We start from the raw sequence: 19,105 nt of genomic DNA, 5'->3' as shown, positions 1-19,105 counted from the left end.
TGCCACACTATGAGTATCAAATGATTTCAGCCCACCTTGGATCAAGTGTTCAGGGCAGGGAGAGTAACACGGGATAGAGGAGCTCTACTCTGTTCCGGTGCCTCTGTCCCAAGGTTGTTGGTGGCTACTAGCCCCTAGAGGGTCTTGGCTGTTGTCCTGGTGCCATCTTTTCCCTCCCTTGAAGGCAGAGGGTCCAGCCCCCAGCACTGGAATTCACTCTGGGCACATCATCTCCTGTCTTCTATTGTAGTGTAGCTGACCAGGCTTACAGATAGTAACACTTCTTGCTCTGGGACACCTGACTCCTAACCACTTTGGAGGACATCTTTATTGCCTAAAATGCCATGCAGGCCCACAGCAGAGTGTTGGGGGATTTGTAGATTTTTTAATTTGTTGTTACTAATAGGGTTGCTATCTATGTCAGGCAGTGTTCAGGTCACAGATACTAGAAAGACCCTGGAAAGAAGCACATTTATTAAGAAGGAAAAGGCCTTTAAAGATAAGCATATATGTATATGTGTATGATTGTAGAGGAGTCATAGGAGGAAGAACTGCAGGGCTGACGAATCTCAGGACCTTGGCATGCAGGGAACAGTGGGCACAGGCACACCTGGGTTCCTGGTCCACCTGCTATAGACCTGCCCTCCTCACATGATCCTGGGGAGGTCTCTGAGCCCACCTCTGTTAGAATTGGAAAATGCAGGGGCTTGAGCAGTCTGACCCCATGCTGCTGAGCTGGCAGGATGGCATTGTGACATGGCTCTAGACTCATGGTGTCACCATCACCAAGCACCTCCCTGCCTGTCTCCTGGCAATTAGAGGACAGCAGTGTCTGATGAGGAACTGGCCTGTGTTGGTTTTCTAGACCAGAGTTATCATCAGCAGAGGTGAACAGATTCCAGCAGAGGTGAGTGGGAGTTGCCCTCTTCCTAAAATTATGAAAGTTGCCACACCATGTCTTCCATTGATGGAAGTGAACCTCATACCATGTCCTCAGAACTAGTCAATGGCTGTGAAGTAGTGGCAGCCCTGTGTGATGGCAACTGAACACTCAGCGGTGTCTATTGTGTGCTGAGTGTGTCCAGGGTCATCTCATTGACTTCTCTAAGTTATGCTGAATGGTGGGTGAGAACGCACCCCTGGTGTGATTCTGTGCCAGGAAATGATTCTCCTAGTGTTTCCCGGGGTCAATTCTGAGTACAAGTGGGGCAGCCAGGCCTGCTGTGGGCCAACCATGGGGCCTCACCTGGGAGTTGGGTGGGAAGACCCTTGCTCTTCAGGAGTCAGGGACACTGGAGGATACCCCAGTGCCAAGCTAGGTGATGAGGCTCCATCTTTCTGGCTACTGGGGAAGTGCATATGCCTCAGCTGGCCTGCTGTTGTCTATGTTCTCTGGAGTAGACCACTTCCTGCCCTCTGGTTATGGGTGCCACTGATCTCACTATGCAGTTGTTCGCTGTGATCTGAGGAACAGGGGCATGAGGAAGCTACCCTGTGACTCTCTGCACTGCTGTGTCAGGTTTGGACTTCAGCCTTGCAGCTGGGAACATGGGGGTCCTTGGGACACTGGTGGCCTCAGAGTGAGCAGGGCTGTTTACAGAGATCAGTGGGCACAGACAGGCAGCTCCTGGAGGAAGTGTGGGTCGTCCTCACCTAGCGGGCCACCAGTCACAGAGTCTGGGCTCCATCAGTCTGCAGGAGAGGGCAGGGCTGTACTGTTCTGTACCTTGGGGCTCTGGCCTATAATCCTGGTCTTCTGTGGGCTGCAGGAATGGCAAGCAGGGCTGCTGGTGATCCCCACCTATTGGCAGTGAGTCTGGGGATCTGCACCACCTCATCTCAGGGTAAGTTCTGTTTTCAGAAACTCCTTTCTTGATACAGGACATTTCTGCCCAGGGCCTTGGCCTTGTGGCCAGCCCAACACATTCCAGGCTCAGGTCTCTGTTGGGCCAATGATAAATGGCCTAGTAAGCCACTCGGGGGAGTGGACCAGAATAGAACTGGACATGGGGCAGGAGTCTGGGTCCTCAGTCGTGTGATTTCCAACAGTTCAGTGGGGGCATGGAAGCAGACCTGCAACATCTAGAAGGGGGCAGCTAGGGGAGGCCACTTGTACTGAACCTCTCTCTGGGACTCACCAAAGAAAACAAGCACAGGAAGGGTTTGTAGCATGGGGTAAGTTGCCCCTGTCTCTGTGCTGGGGGAAGATTTGTGGCCTGCTCTGGAGGAGTCAGTCCTGGGGTCTGTCCCCAACATTGTCCCAGGACAGCTATTGGAGAGAGACCTGGGGAGGTGGCTCAGATATCCAGGTAGGATGGTGGCTTGGGGTTGTTCAGGACCACGTGTCAGCAGCACAGCTTGAAACATGGGTGAGGTAGGAGTCGGGACCTTTTCAGGATGTTGGGCTTGAGGTTCTGAGAAGACCTGGGATGAAGAAGGGTCAGGGTGCAGGAGACATAGTCACTGTGGAGAGCGGTGAGGTTGGGGAAGGTGAGTCAATGGCCATGGTATAGGAGAGCAGGTAGAGGAGGTGGACCCTCCAATGGGTGTGGGTGTCGGGAAAGACTGGAGCCAGGTGTCCCTGGTAGTACCAGGTGATTCTCAGGCATTGCCACAATCTGGGTCTATGGTAGGGACCCCCACTGGGAGAAAGTAGCTGAGGGGGTCCCAGCCCCATCCCATCCCCTGGGTGGAGGACTACTTCTCAGGACCGTTCCCCCTCAGCTCTTTCAGGGCTTGCTGTACTCACCCTGGAAGGAGAGTTCATGGGATAGCCACAGCCCCCCATGCCCATGGGTCCCTGCCAGGCCCTGTACTTGCAGGATAGGGGTCCCTCCTGTGTGTCCACTAACTGGAGAACTATTTTTCTCAAGTGTCTGAGGCTGAGTCTTAGGGCAGGAGAGGATGGAGCCAACCCAACCCAGCAGGTGGATGATGCCTGACCTGGTGCAGGTCCTTCATCCTGCATCCACTCCCTTCCAGAAATAAGAAGCTGCCTGGGTACAGCACTTGTGGGGCAAAGATTGGAGCCTTCTCTTGGAGGTTCACTGGGAAACTGAATCTGGAAGCCTGAATGTTCACGTGCTGCTTATTGGGAGTCCCACTAAATCAATGGTTGACCAACCACACCTAGGGGATCTAAGCATCTGTTTTACCAAACTGCTGGTTTGTGAACAGACCTGAAGCTCAGGGGGTGCTGCCTGCTGGCCACCAGGAGCCACCCATGATATTGGGACCCAGCTGAAGTCCCGGAGTGTCTGTCGTAAATGTGTGGTGGTCAGTAGTCAAGGCAACACCTCTGTGATGCTACCCACCTCTGTGATGCTCACCCACTCAGGCACTCTTGGCCTGGGGTGTGGGAGGCTGAAGATTGTGACCTCATTTGTTTGGATCATGCGGTGTCTTAATGAGATGGTAATGTATGAGCTTTGTCCTCACCTACCAGAAAGGTGAATGTCCCATTCTCACCTGGCAGCAGTTGGAACTCTGTCCTCAAGGAAGGTAAGATGAATGTTGTGTCCTAAAATTATGAAAGTTGCCACAGCGTGTCTTCCATTGAGGGAGGTGAACCTCACAGCATGTCCTGAACCAGGAAGTGTGAATGCAGCTTCCTTATTGATGGGTGAATGCCATTTCCCCACATAACTGTAGTGTTAACATTCTGCCTTCACATGATGGCAGAGTTAATGTCCTCACTTCATTGGATAGAATGGTGACTGCACTATTCTCTACTGATGTAAGGATAATCATTTCATGTTCCTGTGAGGGATAGTGAGCACCTTCTCAGCTGATGGTGAGGTGAAGGCCATGTCCAAATGCAGTACTAACAGGAATGCTGTGTCCATATGTGAAGATGGAGTGAAGTCCCTACATCACCTGATGGGATGTGAATGCAAAATTCTCAGGTGGTGTTAGAATAGTGTATATTCAGTGATGTAAAAGTGGACCCCATGCTTTCACATGATGGGATTTTGAATGTCGTATCCTCATTGAATGGGGAGTTAAATGCCATGTGCAGAAATGATTGGAGAGAAGGTGAAATCCTCACTGTCAGAAGTGTGAATGTCTGTTACACTCCTGATGGAAGGGTGAATTCTGTGTACTCGGCTGGTGGAAGCAAATATGCCCCTTTCTCACCTGAGGGTAGGGTGGACATCCTCATCTCATGTGTCATGATGGTGAATGCCAGGTCCTTATGTAGTGATAGGGTGAAGGTCATGTCTTCATATGAAAGAACAGTGAATGCCCTGCCCTCAACAGAGGGAAGTGGGAGTGGCTTCTTCACATATAAGGAAAGGGTGAGAGCCATTTTGTCCTGTGAAGGTGGTGCTAATGCTCTGTACTCACATAATGCCATGTGTTTGTCTGGTGGAATGATAAATGGACTTTACAATCTTGTAGTAGAGTAAAGATGCTGTCTTCACTGGATGGAAGGCTGAGTTACCCCCCTCCCCATTCCCTACAGATTGAAAGGCACTCACTTGAACTGTCCTGTGCAATAGTGAATGCCATCTACTCAAATAAGAGATGGTTGAAATCTATGTCATCACAGAACAGAAGGGCAAACTCTGTACTGTCAGTTTATGGAATTTGAATACCCATCCTCTCAAAAAAGGGAAGTGTGAACACACATCATCCAGTACAGAGTGAGGAATTGTCACCCAGTACTCAACTGCAGAAAGCCAAATTCCTTCTCCTTATTGACAGTACAGTGAAAGCTGTGCCCTTACATGATAGTAAGGCGAATGCTGTGTTTTCACATGAAGACATTGTGAGATCCTTTCCTGGAGTTGAAGTAAGGGTGAATGTGGTATCCTTCAGGTGATGGTATGGTAGGATGAATGCCCTGTCTTTTACTGATGGAAGGTTGAATACTCTATGTCCATACAATGGAACGTGAAGGAAGTATCGTCATGTGAATGTTGTGAATGCAGGATCCTCACATGATGTTAGGGTGAAGGTTGCAACATCATGGAGATGTGAGCCATGTGCCCTCACAGAAGTCTGAATCCAGTATTCTCATTAATTGGAAAATGAGTACTCCAACTGCAACTCATGGAAAATGAAGGTCCTGTCCTCACCTGATGGAAGGGGGAACTGTGTTCTGTTGATAGAAGGGGAAATGTCCTTTCCTCACTCAGGGGAAGAGTGGACACCCTTTTCTTATGTGTCCATAGGATGAAAGCCATGTCCTTACATGATGAAACCCCATAGGTAGGGGGAAGTCCTGTTCTCAGCAGAGAGAATGGATGATGCCAAGCACTCACCTGATGTAAGTGTGCATGTCACTTCCTCTCAAGCTGGTAGGGTTCAAGCCCTGTTCTCACATGATAGAAGGGTGAATGCCACGTCTTCATTGGGTGGAATTTTGAATGCTCTTCCTAAGCCTGAGGAAAGACTCAGTCTCTGTCATCACAAATGTCCTATCCTGTGCTGATGGAAAAGTAATGGCGTGGTCACTTCTGTGAGAATGTGAATACCTGTTCTTCAACTTAAGGAAGGATGGAGTCAGTGTTCTTATTGGACAGAAAGGCAAACAGCATGGTCTCACCTTACAGAGTTTTAAATGCCCTCTTCTCACTAAGGGATGTGTGAACATACTATTCAATATTGTCTGAAAGATTTGCACCCAGTACTCACATGATGGGAGGCTGACTGTCTTCTCTTCACCTAACATGGGATAAAGTGAATTCCATTTCCTCGCATGAAGATAGGATGAAGTTTCTGTCCTCCTGAGATGGAAGGGTAAATGTGGAGTCCTCAGGTCATGGTTGGGTGAATGCCCAGCCCTTTCCTGTTGGAGGGTTGAGTGTTCTCACTTAATGGAAGGTTGAGGCACGCGTTGTCATGTGAGTGTCTGGTGAATGCAGGGTCCTTACATGATGGTGGGGTGAAGGCCATGCTGTCAAGTGATGGAACAGTGAATACCTTCTTCTCAGGCATGGAGAGGTGAACCTCAAGCCTCCACATTCCATAAGTTTGAACACAGTATCCTTACCAAATGGGCAGGTGCATGCCCTCTCTACATCTGATGGAAGTGTGAGTATTCTGTCTTCACCTGGTGCAAGCATGAATGCAGTTTCCTAACCTGATGGAGGGTGAATTCTACATAGTTTGCTGTTGGAAGGGGAAATGTCGTCTCCTCATCTGTGGGGGAGGGTGGACGCCCTCATCTCATGTTTCAGCAGAAGGAAACCATGTTCTCACATGATGAGAGGCTGCAAGCTGTGTCTTCACCTGAAGGAATGCTGTGAATGGCTGTCATCTCCTGAGGGAAACGATGATGCTATGTCCATATCTGAAAGAATTTGATGCCATTGCATCTCATGATGGTGTGATTAATATGGTGTCTTCATATGATGTAGGGTGAATGCCCTGATTCATCTGGTGGAATGGTCCATGTACTTTCAGATGCTGAGAGGAAGAGTAAGTCTTTGTCCTCATGAAATAAAAAGATAAATGTCCTATTCCCTGTGGATGGAAGAGGGATCACATGTACCAACATGTGAGAAGGTGAGCACCATCTCCTCACCTAATGGAATAGTGAAGTCTGTGTCCTCACTGGACAGAAGTGCAGCCACTGTGTTCTCACCTAAGTCCGAATGCCCTTCCCTTACCCATGGAAGAATGAGCATGCTGAGTCTAGTCACTGAAGGATTTCCACTAACAGAAGGCTGAGGTCATTCTCTGCAAAAAGTTTTAAGGGTGAAGGTCATGTCCTAATGTGTGAGGAAGGTGAGTGCCTTGTTCTAATGTGAAAATAAGGTGAAGATCTTGGCTTACATAAGGGAAGGCTGAACTAGGTGTCCACAAGAGATGGTAGGGTGAACACCTTGTCCTCTCCTGAAGAACACTGAATCCCTTTGCTAGCATCATGGAAGGATGAAGGATGTATCATTATGTGAAATTCATGAGAAAACACACTGCAAACATTTACCTTAGGGTGGAGACCATGTTGTCATATGATAGAAGAATGGATGCCCTGTCCCAATGCCAAAAGGTGACTCCTGTGCCTGGAAATGATAGAAGTTTGAAACTGTGAGCCATGGAATGGGAGTGTAACAACTCTGTCCAAAAATGATGGAATAGTGGAAGTCCTGTCATCACCTGATGCAAAGTGAATGCAGTTTTCTCACCTGATAGAAGGGTGAATTCTGTGCACTTTCTGAGGGAAGGGAAGTGTCTTCCCCTCATCTAATGGAAGGGTGGGCAGCTTCATTTCATGTGTCAGTAGGGTGAAAGTTGTGTTCTCACATGGTGATACTGTGAAGGCCGTGCCTTTACCTGAAATAATGGTGAATGATTTTTCTTCAACTGAGGTAATGGGAATGTCCTAGTCTCTTCTGTTGAAAGGGTTGATCTGTTCACAATGTGGGATGAACAACTTCTCCCCTAAAGCAATGGGGAAGACTATGTCTGTACCAGACAGAATGGCAGACACCGAATTCTCGCTTCCTGGAAGGTTAAATACCCTCCCTTCACCATGAAAAATGTCAACAGTCTGTCACCTAGTGTATGAAGAATTATCACCTGTTACTCTGCTGACTGAAGGCCAAAGCCTTGTCCTAACCTCAGGGAAGTTTGAAGGTGATGTCCTAAAGGTGTGTGTAAGGTGAATGCAACATCTTCACTTGAAGATAGGGTGAAGGTCTAAATCCTGATGTGATGAAAAAGTGTAGGTAGAACCTCAGATGATAGTAGGGTGAATGCTCTGCCTTTTCCTGATGCAAAGTTGCAAGGTTGAAAGCCTTGTGTTTAAGAGAAAGAAGTATAATCAGGTGAGTATTGGATGAATACAATAGGTGATAGGATGAGTGTTGTGTCCTAGTGGGCTAAAGTGGTGAATGCCTTATCCTCAGTCATGGAGAGGTGGCCCCATGCCCTCACAGGAAAATAATGAGAAAACTGTGTCCTCATCAAATGGAAGAGTGATTACACTGAGAGCTCCTGATGAATGAGTGAATGTCCTGCCCTCAAATGATAGAAGCATGAATAGAGTTTTCTCACATGATGAAAAGGTGAACTCTGTGTACTCAGCTGGTGGAGGGGAATGTCCTTCCTCACCAGGAGGAAGGGTGGGCAGCCTCATCTGATGTGTTGGTAGGATGAATGCCAAGTCCTCACATGGTGATAGGCTGAAGACCATGTCTCCTTGTGAAGGAATGGTGAGTGTCCTAACATGAGCAGAGGAAAGGGAGGACCATTTTCTCATTTATGAGGGAAGGGTGAAATTCATTTCATCTTTTAATGGTAGTGTTAATACCCAGTACTCGAATGCTGGAAGTTTGAATGCCCTGTGTTTATCTCATGGAAGATAACTGGATTTTACAATCTTGAGGTAAGAATAAAGACTCTGTCTTCACTGGAGAGAGGGCTGAAAGCCATCCTCTGCAGTTGGAAAGACAAATGCTTGAACTTCCCTGTAAGACTGAATGTGAACTGCTCACCAAATGATGTTTCATCTCCATGACTGACTGCAGAGTCCTCATATAATTGCATGTTTTCCTCTTGTAATCTAAGTTTGATCAACTTTTGCACATCTGGTGGAATGGTGACTGATGTGTTGTATTGGTAGGACTGGGTGAATGCAGAGTTCTCACATCACAATAGGGTGAAGGCCTTGTTGTCATGTGATGGAAAGATGAATGCCCTGTCATCAGCTATGATGAGGAGAACCCTATCACCTCACATGTAGGATGTTTGAACTTGGTGTCCTCATTGGATGGGGAAGAGAATGGCTTTTCTGCACATGATGGAAGGGGGAATGTTTTTTCAACTGAGGGAAGCATGAACACATTTTCCTCACATGGTGGAAGAGTGAATTCTGTTGTAATCTGATGGAATGGGAATATTCTTCCTCTCCTGAGGAAGGGTGGGCAGCCTCATCTGATGTGTCATCAGGACAAATGCTATGTCCTCACATGGGGTCAGGGTGAAGATCATGCCTTCATGTGAAGGGATGGTGATGTCCTGTGCTCGGCAGAGGAAGGAGAGGTGACTTTCACTTATGAGGAATATGGTGAATGCTGTTTTGTCTTGTGGATATCAAGTTAATGCCTGGTGCCCACATGATTGAATATTGAATGGCCTATGTTATTATGATGGAATGGTAAATGTACTTGGCAATCCTCATGGAAGATTAGATGCTTTGTCTTCACTGGGGGGAAGGCTGAATGCCTCATTCTCTGCTTTTGGATGGATGTTATCTTGACCTCTCCTGTGAGATGCAGAATGCTCTCTCTTCACCTAATGGAAGAATGCAATCAGTTTCATCACTTGACTGAAGGACAAACACTGTATTACTATGTAAGAGAATTTGAATCTTCATAAAAGAAATTATGAACAATGTGTCCATGACAGGCCATATGATTGTCAGCTAGTACTAAAGTATAGAAGGCCAAATGTTATCTTCTCATCTGGCAGTAAGGTGAAGGCTGTGTTATAATATAAGAATATGATGAAGGGAATATCCTCATGTGAAGATTTCATGAAGGTTATGAATGAGAGAATGCAGAAACCTTGTGTGATGGCAGGCTGAATGCTCTGTCCTCTCTTTATCAAAGTTTGAGCACCTCTTGCACATCTGATAAAATGGTGATGGATATGTTGTTATGCAAGGGCTATGTGAATTCAGGGTCCTCACATCACAATAAGGTGAAGATCTTGCCACATGATCGAAGGATGAATGCCCTGTCCTCAGTTCTGGAGACATGAACTCTGTCACCTCACATGTTGGATGTTTGAAAGTGGTTATCTAGTTGAATTGGCATGTGAATAGCCAATCTGTATGTTATGGAAGGGAATGGCCCTGTTCTCCATGGAGGGAGGTATGAACACATTTTCCTCACATGGTGGAAGGGTGAAAACTCTGTTCTCAGCTGACAGAAAGGAAATGTCCTCCATCACCTGAAGGATGGTTAAGAAGCTTGATCTGATGTGTCAGCAGGAGGAATGACATGTCCACACATGGTGACAGGGTGAACATCATGTTTTCATATGAAGAGATGGTGCGTGTTCTGTCTTTAGCAGAGGAAAGGGTGGAGGCTTTCTTTACTTATGAAGGAAAGCTGAATGCCATTTTGTCCTGTGATGTCACTGTTAATGCCCGGTACTCAATGATGGAAGTTGGAGCAACCTGTGATTATTTGATGGAAAGATAAAGGTATTTACAATCTTGAGGGAAGACTAAAGGCTCCATGTTCACTGGAGGTAATTTCAGATGCTCTGTTGTCTGCGGAGAAAAAGACGTTCATATGAACTATTCTGAGAAATAGTGAATACCATCTTCCAACCTAATGGAAGTGTGAATTCTGTTTTATTATTGATAAGAAGTATGAACACTGTGTTCTCACATTAGAGAATTTGAATTACCTCTCCTACAAAAGGAAATGTAAACACATTGTCCACTAAAGACTGATTAATTCAACCAATATTTAACTAAGGAAGGCAAAATGCCCAGTCCTCATCAGAAAAAAAGGTTGAAGTCCATGTTACAAGGTGAGAATATGCTGATGGGAATGTCTTCATGTGAAGATCGCTTGAAGATCCATTTCTTTGTGATGGAAGTGTGAATGCCGGGTCCTCATAGAATGGCATGGTGCGTGCTCTGTCCACTCTTAGTTGAAGTCTGGCCACCTTCTGCACATCTAATGAGGTGGTGATTGCTGTGTTGTTACGGCTGGGTAATTTCAAGGTCTTCACATTGCAGTAGGGTGAAGGTAGGTCTTCATGAGATGGAAGGGTAAATTCCCTGTGCACATACATGGAAAGCTGGACCCTCTCACATCACATGTTGGACGTTTGAATGTGGTGTCCTCATTGAATGGGAATGGGAATGTCTACATGAAAACTTGAGAGAAGAATGAAGACTCCATCTTCATTGAGGGAAGGTTGAAGGCCCTATTCTTTGTGGATGGGTACACACTCACTTGAACTGTGAGGGAATGAATGTCATCTCCTCAATTAATAGAATGGAGAAGTCCATCTGGATTGTGGATAGAAGGACATTTTCCCTTTAGAGTATTTGAATTCCCAATTCACAAAAAGGTAAGTGTGAACACAATCTCTAATATGTTCTGACAAATTTTCACACAGAACTTAGGTGAAGAAAGAAAAATGCCGTCTCTTTATCTGACAGAAGGATGAAAGCCATGTTGCATAGTGATATGGTGAAGGGTAACTTCTTATGTAAAGAGAGCATGCAGGTCCTTTTCTCTCATATTGAAAGTGTTGCTGCGCACTCCTTATTGGATAACATGATGAATGCTGTGTCATCTATTAATCAAAGTCAAATCACACTGTAAGTATCTGATGGAATGATGATTGATGTGTTATGAGGTAAGGGCTGTGTGAATGCAGGGTCCTCATATTACAATAGGGTGAAGGTCCTATTGTCATGTGATGGAAGGATGAATGCCCTGTCTTCAGCTATGACAAGGTGAATCCTGTCAGACACATGTTAGAAGTTTGAATGTGGTGTCCTCATTGATGTGATTGTGAATGTGAATGATTTAGCTTCACCTCCTGAAAGATGGAAGTTCATGTCATTAACTGAGGGACGCTGAACACATTTTCCTCATGTGGTGTGTGTGTGTGGGGGGGGGGGTGAACTCTATTCTCAGCTGATGGAAGGGAACTGTCCTTCCTCACCTGAGGGAAAGCTGGGCAGCCTCATCTGATGTGTCAACAGGAGGAATGTCATGTCCTCATATGGTGAAAGGGTGAATATTTTGTCTTCATGTGAAGGAATGGTGAGTGTCCTGTCCTCAGAAGAGAAAAATAAGGTGATTATTTCACTCATGGAGGAAGGGTGAAATCCATTTTTCTTGTAATGGAAGTTCTTATATCCTGTACTCATTTGATTGGAATTTGAAAACACTGTGTTTATCTGGTGTAAAGATAAATGTATTTGTAAACCTGATAGAAGAAAAAGACTGTCTTCACTGAAGGGTATATGAACACCCTATTCTTTGGGGATGGAACGACATTGATTTGAACTTTGCTGTGAGAATATGAATGCCGTCTTCTCACTTCATGGAATGGTGAAGTGCATTAGGTAAATGGATTGAAGGACATCCTCCATTTAGAAATTTTGAATGCCATCTTCACCCAAAGTAAATGGGAGCACACTTTCCATTATAATCTGAAGAATGTTCATCTAGTATGTAGCTGAAGAAAATAAAATACCTTTTTTTCTCCTAACAGAAGTGTGAGGGCTGTGTTATGCTGAAAGTAAGGTACTCATGTGGAGATTGCAAGGAAGTCCTATTCTCTCATGATGGAAGGATGAATTCAGAGTCTTTATGGAATGGTATGGTGAATTGACATTTGATCCCCTTCTACGCATCTGACATTATGGTGATTTATGTGTGGGTGTTAGAGCTGAGAGAATTCAGCTTTCTCACATCGTAATAGGGTGAGGGCCTTGTTTTCATGTGATGGAAGGATGCATGCTCGTCATCAGACAAAAAGAGGTGAACCCTTTCCTGCCAAATGTTAGAAGTTTGAATGTTATGTCTTCATTGAATGGAGAGGTGAAAGGCCAGTCTGCACCTGATGGAAGTTGGAAGGTCTTGTCCTCAACTGAGAGAAGAATGGCCACATTTTCCTCACATGTTTGAAAGGTCAACTCTGTGTTCTCAGGTTATGGAAAGGGAATTCCGTCCTCACCTGAGGGAATGGTGGGCAGCCACATCTGATGTGTCAGCAGGATGAATGACTTGACCTCCCATGGTAATGTGGTGAAGACCATGTCTTATTGTGAAAGGACAGTCACTGTCCTGCCCCCAGCAGAATAAATGGAAGGTGGGTTCTCCACTAGAGGGAAGGGAGAATGCCATTTTTTGTTGTGATGGTAGTGTTAATGTTCTGTCATCACATGATCAAAGTTTGAATGAACTTTGTTTATATGATGGGAAGATGCATGTACTTTGTAATTCGGAAGGAAACGTTAAGGCTCTATCATCACTGGATGGAAGGCTGAATGTCCTATTCTCTGCAAAGGGAAAGACTTTGTTGTGAAATCTTCTGAGAATTTGCTCTTCACCTAACCAAGTGATAACTCTATTTCACCACTGCCATGAGAGGCAAACAGCATATTCTCACATTTGAGAATATGAATGCCCTCTCCTCGTAACCGGAATTGTGAAACAAAATGTTGACTTCAGACTGAAGAATTGTGAGCCAGTACTTACCTAAATAGGGCAAAATCTCTGGTAGTCATCTGAGCAAAAGATGATTGACATCTTATAATATGAAAATATGGTTAAGAGAATGTCTTCATGTGAAGATAGCAAGAACAGCCTATTCTCTCGTGATGGAAGGGTGAATACAGATTCCTCATGTAATGGCATGGTGAATGCTGTGTTCTTTTGTAGTTGAAGTTTGACTACCTTCTGCACATCTGATTGAAAGGTGATTGATGTGTTGTTATGTTACAGCTGGATGAATTCAGGGTCCTCATATCACAGTAGGGTGAAGGCCTTGTTGTCATGTGATAGAAAGATGAATGCCCTGTCCTCAGCCATGAAGAGGTGAACTCTGTCACCTCACATGTTGGTTGTTTGATTGTGGTGTCCTCACTGAAAGGAAAATGAATGGCTAGTGTTCACTTGGTGGTACTGGGAAGATCCTCATTCAATGCTGGAAACATGACTACATTTTGTTCACATGTTGGAATGGCAAACTCTGTTTTCAGCTGATAGAAGAGCAATGTCTTTCCTGACCTGATGGATGGTTGGGCAGCCTCATCTGAAGTGTGAGCAGGATGAATTTCATATCCTCACATAGTGACCCAATGAAGAACATGTCTTCATAGGAAGGGATGGTGAGTTTCTTTTTCCCCATAGAAGAAATGGAGGATTATTTGTTCACTGCTGAGGGATACAGCAATGCCATTTTGTCTTATGGAAATGTTAACATCCTGTACTCATATGTTTGAATTTTGAATGACCTGTGTTTATCTGGTAGAAGGATAAATGTATGTACAATCTTGAGGGAAGAATAATGAGTCTGTTTTTACTGTAGGGAAGGTTAAAGCCCTATTTTCTGCAGACTGGAAGACATTCACTTGAAGTCCCCTGTGAGAAAAGGAGTGTCATGTTGTCACTCAAGGGAATGGTGAAGCCTGTTTTATCACTGATTGAAGGACATTCTTCCTTTAGAAAATTTGAATTCCCTCTCGACACAAAGGTAAATGTGAACACCATGCCCACTAAGTATGAAGAAATATGACCTAGAGCTTAGCTAAAAGCCAAATGCCTTCTCTTCTGACAGAGGAGTGAATGCCATGTTGTGATGTGAGAATATGGTGAAGGGAAATATCCTCATGTGAAGATAGCAAGAAGGTCCTGTTCTCTCAAGAAGGAAGAGTTAAAGCAGATTTCTCAAGTGATGGCATGATGAACACTTTGTCCTCTGCATATCAAAGTTAGAGCATACTGTACACATCTGACATAATGGTGATTGTGTGCTGTCATGTAAGGTCTGGGTGACTGCAGGGTCCTCACATCACAATAGGGTGAAGGTGTTGTTATGTGATGGAAGGATAAAAATCCTGTCCTTACGATGGATGCTCAGATGTGGTGCCCTCATTGATGGGAAAGTGAATGGTGAGCCTGCACCTGTCCTCTGCTGGGGGATGGAAGAACACATTATTCTCATATGTGTAGTAGATTCTGTCATCCCTGGCAGGAAGGCTGGATACCCTGTTCTCTGTGGAGAGAGGCATTCTCATGACCTATCTTGAGAGATAGTGAATGTCATTCCCTACCCTCATGGAATGGTGAAGTCTGTTTCATCACTGGCAATAAGGTCAACTCTGCATCATCATGTGAGAGAACTTGAATGTCTTGTGCTCACAAAGGCAAGTGCAAGCCCAGTGTCCACTACAGACTGAAGAATTATCAAGCAGTAATTACTTAAAGAAAGCAAAATACTGACTCCTCGTTAGTCAGAAATATAAAGGCCATTTTATTTATTTTTTATTTTATTTTTATTTATTTATTTATTTTTTGACAGGCAGAGTAGACAGTGAGAGAGAGAGACAGAGAGAAAGGTCTTCCTTTGCCGTTGGTTCACCCTCCAATGGCCGCCGCTGCTGGCGCGCTGCGGCCGGCGCACCACGCTGATCCGATGACAGGAGCCAGGTGCTTATCCTGGTCTCCCATGGGGTGCAGGGCCCAAGCACTTGGGCCATCCTCCACTGCACTCTCTGGCCACAGCAGAGAGCTGGCCTGGAAGAGGGGTAACCGGGACAGAATCTGGTGCCCCAACCGGGACTAGAACCCGGTGTGCCGGCGCCAAGGCGGAGGATTAGCCCAGTGAGCCACAGCGCCAGCCTAAAGGCCATTTTATCATGTGAGAATATGGTGACAGGAGTATCCTCTTGTGAAGATGGCCTTAAAATTCCCGTTTCCTCATGATGGAAGGGTGAATGCAGAGTCCTCATGTAATGACATGATGAATCTTCTGTTCTCTCCTAATTGAAGTTTGAACACTCTGTGCACTGCTGAGGGGACAGTGATTGATGTGTTGTCTTTTGAGGGCTGGGTGAATGCAGGTTCCTCACATCACAGTAAGGTGAAGGTCCTGTTATAATGTGATGGAAGGATGAATGCCCTGTCCTCAGCCATGTTGAGAAGGACCCTGTCACCTCACCTGGAGGAAGTCTGAACATGGTATCCTCAATGAATGGGAAGGTGAATGGTCTCTTGGGACCTGATGGAAGAGGGAAGGTCCTTTCTTCAATTGAAGGAAGCATGAACACATGTTCCTCACATGTTGAAAGGGTAGACTGTTCTCAGCTGATGAATGGGGAATGTCCTTCCTACCTTAAGAGAAGAGTGGGAAGCCTCAACTGTTGTGTGACAGGATGAATGTCTTGTCCTCTCATGGTGACAAGGAGAAGATCATGTCTTCATGTGCTGGCATGGTCAGTGTCCTGTACTCTGCAGATGAGAGGTAGCATGGTTTCCTGAGTTATGAGGTTAGGGTGTATGCTGTTTTGTCCTGTGATGACAGTGTTAATGCCCTTTCATCACATGATGGACATTTGAATGCCATGTGTTTATTTGGTGGAACACTAGATGTGCTTTACAATCCCAAGGAAAGAGTAAATGCTCTGTCCTTGTAAGGCTGAATGTCCTATTCTTTGTAGATTAAAGGACATTCATTGGAATTCTCCTTTGAGATAGTAAATGCCTTCTCCTCACTAATTAAGACTGATGCCTTTTATCACTGGACAGTAGGGCAACCATGGCATTCTCATTTTAGAGAATTTGAATGCCTTCACCATCCTGAGGGAAGCATTAATGTCCACTTGTCCACTTGTGACTGAAAATTATCACCCAGTAATCACCTGAAGAAGGCCATGTGCCTTCTCCTTCTTTGAGTTCAGGGTGAAGGGTGAAGGTCATATTACAGTGTGAGAATATGGTGAAGGGAATGTCTTCATATGAAGATACAGTTCTTATTCTCATGTGATGGAAGGGTGGATGGAGTGTCTGCAGGTAATTGTTATAGGTGAGTATTCTTTTATCCTGCTGGAAGTTTGAGCAGCCTCTGCCCTTGTGATTGAAGGATGATTGATATGTGTCATGTTATGTCTGGGTGAATGCAGGATCCTCATATCACAATAGGGTGAAGGTCTTGTTGTCATATGATGGAGGGATGAGTGACTTGTCCTCAGCCATGGAGAGGTGAACTCTGTCACCTGAAATGTTGGAAGTTTGAATGTGGTGTCACCATTGAATAGGAATGTGAATGCCTTTTCTATACCTGAGGAATGAGGGAATGTCCTGTATTCAACTGATGGATGCATGAACACCTTTTTTTTTAATATTTTATTTACTTGAAAGACAGAGAGGTAGAGCTACAGTGAGAGAGCAAGAGCTAGAGTCAGAGTGAGAGCAAGAGCAAGAGAGAGAGAGATGTCTTCGATCTGCTGGTTCACTCCCCAAATGACCACAATGGCCAGAGCTGAGCTGATCCGAAGCCAGGAGTCAGGAGCTTCTTCTGGGTCTCCCACATGGGTGCAGGGGCCAAAGGACTTCGTCCATTTTCTACTCTTTCCCGGGCCATAACAGAGAGCTGGATCACATGAGGAGTGGCTGGGACTCGAGCCAATGCCCATATGAGATGCCTGCACCATAGACCAGACTTTAACTCTCTGAGCCACAGTGCCAGGACTGTGTGAACACCTTTTCCTCACAGAGCTGAAGGGTGAACTCCCTGTTCTCAGCTGGTGGAAGGGGAATGGCCTTCTGAGGGAAGATGGACACATCATTTTTGGTGTCAGTAGAGTCAAAGCCATGTCTTCACATGGAAATAGGTGAAGATCAGGTTTTCACATGATGAATGTTGGCTGCCCCATCCTCTACATGGGGAAAGGAGGATGGCTTCTTTACCTATGAGGGAAGAGTAACTGCCATTTTATCTCGTGATTGTGAAATGAATGCCTAGTCCTCACATGATGAATGTGTGAATGCCCTGTTTAACTGTTGGGGTGATAGATGTATTTTACAATTCTGAGGGAGGAGTAAAGGCTTTGTCTTTACTGGACGGAAGGCTGAGTGTCCTATTCACCATTCATGGAAGTTCACTGATTTGAACTCTTCTGTGAGATACAAAATGCCTTCTCATCACCTAATAGAAGGGTGACATCTGAGTCTTGTCAGGACAGAAGGGCAAACATGTTCTGTTCCTATAGAATTTCAATACCCTTTCCCTACGATGAAAGTGGGAACAAAATGTTCACTACTGACTGAAGAATTATCACTCAGCACCCAATTGAAAAAGCCACATATTTTCAGTTCATCTGAGAGTTGGTCCATTTTTTTCTTTTCCAATTAAAATTTATTTTAAAAATGTATATATTATGCAAGTTTCCTGTATTTCACAATACAGTTTTAGAGAAGGCAATGTTTTAATGAAAGAACGGGTGCATGGTGTGTCCTCACATGAAAATAGCAAGAAAGTCTTCTAAGCAGGATCTTTAGTAATGTAAGTGAATGCTGTGTCCTTTCCAAGTAAAAGACTATGCACTATGTCCAAATCCCATGGAAGTGTGATTGATGTGTTGTCATGTATGTTCTGGGAGAGTGCAGGGTCCTCACATCACAATAGGGTGAAGGTCGTGTGATGGATCGGTGGATGCTCTGTCCCCCATATCTAGAGGTGAAGGCTGTCATCTCACATATCTGAACTTTGAATTTGGTGTCCTCATGGGATGGCCTGTCTTCACCTGATGGAAGAGGAAGGTCCTGCCCTCAAACTGAGGTAAGCATGAACACATTTTCCTGACATGGTGGAAGGGTGAGTTCTGTGTTCCCAGGTCATGGTAGGCAATGTCCTTGCTACAAGAGGGAAGTATGGACACCTTGATGTTTCCTGTCAGTAGACTGAAAGCCATGTCCTCACATGGTGAGAGGTGAAGGTCAGGTGTTCACATGAAAGAATGGTGAATTCCCAGTCCTTGACTGAGGAAAGGGATAGTTTCTTGTAATGTGGGAAGGATGAGTGCCATGTCTTTACCTGATGGAAGTGGTAATGCCATTTCTTCTTGTGATAGTGTTGTTAACACTGTCATCACACAATGGAATTTTGAATGCCATGTCTCCATTTAGTGGAATGGGAAATGCTGTTTTTCACATTTATGGGAAAGTAAATGTGTTTTCTTCATCTGAAGGAAGGCTGAGTGCCTTGTTCCCTGATGATGGAAGGATAATCACATGAACACTCCTATGGGATAGCGAACACCATCATTTCTCCTAATGGAAAGATGAAGAAAGTTTGTCATATGAGTGGTGGGGAAGTGCAGGGTTCTCATGATAGAGTGAAGTACATGTGGGCCTGTTATGGAGGTATTAACAAGCTGTCATGGGCATACAGAGGGGAACCCTGCACCCTGGCATGATGAAAGTTTTAATGCTCTGTCCTAATTATGACATCCTGAAGGTGAATGACCTGGTAGAAGAATGAAGATCTGATTGTCAACAGGAACATGAATGCAGTTTCTACAGCTCATGGGAGAGTGAACTCTGGACTCAGCTGATGGAAGGTATAATGTGCTTTCTTTACTTGAGGGATGGGTAGACTCCCTCATCTT

At 45.2% G+C, this 19,105-nt stretch overlaps 1 long non-coding RNA gene across 9 annotated transcripts in view; it reads left to right on the top strand.

Annotated features, from left to right (window-relative positions):
• LOC133770419 (uncharacterized) overlaps positions 1-19,105 on the top strand; it is a 58,718-nt gene that overhangs the window by 34,133 nt on the left and 5,480 nt on the right. For 4 of the 9 annotated variants that reach the window (XR_009867340.1, XR_009867344.1, XR_009867341.1 and 1 more), the window contains one exon: positions 1,770-19,057. This is a non-coding gene — a long non-coding RNA (uncharacterized LOC133770419). The remainder of the gene's footprint in view (positions 1-1,769; positions 19,058-19,105) is intronic. The other 5 variants (XR_009867346.1, XR_009867345.1, XR_009867342.1 and 2 more) reach the window with 5 other exon arrangements.

This window comes from Lepus europaeus, chromosome 11 (genome assembly GCF_033115175.1).
Source record: "Lepus europaeus isolate LE1 chromosome 11, mLepTim1.pri, whole genome shotgun sequence".
NCBI lineage: Eukaryota > Metazoa > Chordata > Mammalia > Lagomorpha > Leporidae > Lepus > Lepus europaeus.
Note: the sequence above shows the minus strand (reverse complement) of the source record. Positions and strands in the feature narration are given on the sequence as shown.